The following is a 2,200-nucleotide window of genomic DNA, read 5'->3' as shown; positions in this document are numbered from 1 at the left end:
CAATGACGTAGTGATCTTTCACAGTCACGGGTGATAAACACCATCTTTCCGACTGCACTGCAGTAATTCAAAATGTGTAACAGTCTAGATGTCCATGAGACTGATTAAGTCCTCATCCGCACAATACATTTAAAGCAGTGTCACACCACTTTAAACCATCATAAAGTAAAGATAAAGGGACCCCTGACCATTAGAGGTCCCGTCGTAGCTAACTCTGGGGTTGCGGCGCTCATCTTGCTTTTTTGGCCGAGGGAGCCGGAGTACAGCTTCCGGGTCATGTGGCCAGCATGACTAAGCCGCTTCTGGTGAGACCAGAGAAGTGCACGGAAACGCCATTTACCTTCCCGCTGGAGTGGTACCTATTCATCTACTTGCACTTTGACGTGCTTTCGAACTGCTAAGTTGGCAGGAGCAGGGACCGAGCAACGGGAGCTCACCCCGTCACGGGGATTCGAACCACCGACCTTCTGATCGACAAGCCCAAGAGGCTCAGTGGTTTAACCCACAGCGCCACCCGCGTCCCTTAGACTGTCATAGCTTTCCCCAAATTATCCTGGGAGCTATCGGAGCTACAATTCCCTCACAGAGCTTCAATTCTCAGAATTCCTTTTACCAGTGAAACCCTCTTTGTTAGGAACTCTGGAAATGGTAACTCTCAGCTCCCTTAACTACTCTTCCCAGGATTTTTGAGGGGAAGCCATGATGGTTTAAAGTGGTGTGATACTGCTTTATAGTGCAGACGGGGCCCAAGATACTTTGGGTACAATTTAAACGTGGATCTATTGAAATTAATGGGCCTAACTTATGTTCATTCATTTCAATAGGTCTCCTCTGAGTCAAAAGTTAAATAGCACTCATAGTCTTAGCATGTGTTATTGGCCATGCTTCGTCTCTTGTGTGCATTTAAGTTTTGCATGATGAAAGTGATACAGACATGTTCTATTTCTTAGCTTCCATGGCCGTTTAGCCTCACTGTTTACAACTTTTTTCTCCATGCTCTTGTACAACATGCCCTACTTTACGTGTATGTATCTGCTGATGACACTTTATGTATCTGACAAAGTGGGCTCTCTAGTTTGCTAAATTATTGTGCTACAAGACTTTTCGCTGGCTTTGCTGCAAGAGGCATGATTACTCTTCTGAAAGACTGGCAAAAATGGCAGTTTTCAGGGAAGTAAGTTCCTTGGTCTTCTCACTGAGTCCTTAGTCATGCAGGCATGTCCAAAGTCCATTTTGGGGGCCTAATCCGGCCTGCCGGTTGGTTTAATCCAGCCACTGTGGCAGTTTATTTCCTGGGGTAAAAAACCTCAACAACTCCAACCCTAAAAAAAGCTGAACAACTTCAGCCCTTAAAAAATGTCAACAATTTTGGGGTAAAAGAATAAAAAAAGCTCAACAACTTCAATCCTTAAAAATGTCAACAACTTTGGTCGGCCCTTTGGTCAGCTCCCACAGCCCTTCACTTCATCAAATCTGGCCCTCTGAAAAGTTTGGACACCATTGCGAAAAAGTACTCAGTTTTTAAGACCAAAGAAACAAAATGAGGCCCACCCCTCACAGATGCAGCAAACCCCTCTACCTGAATAGAATCTCTGTGTTTTTGTTGATGCATGAGGAAATAGATTATTTATTTATTTTTATTGAGTTTATTTACAACACATACACACACACTTGTAAAACTGCACATGAAAATAATAATACGCAATCAAAAGGAAAAAAAACACAAATGAAAAACAAAGAAATACAGATAATACATAATAACGTACGGAAACTTCTACAAAACGGATAGTCAACCATATATATACATATATGGGGGTGGGTGGGTGGGTGTGTCTATATGTATATATACACCATATTTCAGTTCTTTTCATCCAAGAAGGAAACAGTATCAAAAATAAAAAGTGAACCGCGTAGAGGATGAAGGAAGTCAGTTGGAGGAAATAGATTATTTAATTCTTTCACAGTGATTTCTGGCCAGTCCGAGAGAGCAAGGAAAGCTGACGTGTGTTGAAAATTAAACCGAGAAACTAGAAATCCATTAGAAGGATTCATTATAACTTCTGCCTGTAGTTTTCTAACTAACACCAAAAGCAACTCGATTTCCACAGAGTGCCCCAAATGACCCCAATTGGAGGTTTCTTGAAAGTCTCTGAGTCCAGCCCAGAACCAGCTGGGTTCCCCCCCCCCCTTTTGTTGTTTT

The sequence above is a fragment of the Podarcis gaigeae genome (assembly GCF_964106915.1).
Source record: "Podarcis gaigeae genome assembly, chromosome: 17".
Taxonomy (NCBI): domain Eukaryota; kingdom Metazoa; phylum Chordata; class Lepidosauria; order Squamata; family Lacertidae; genus Podarcis; species Podarcis gaigeae.
Note: the sequence above shows the minus strand (reverse complement) of the source record.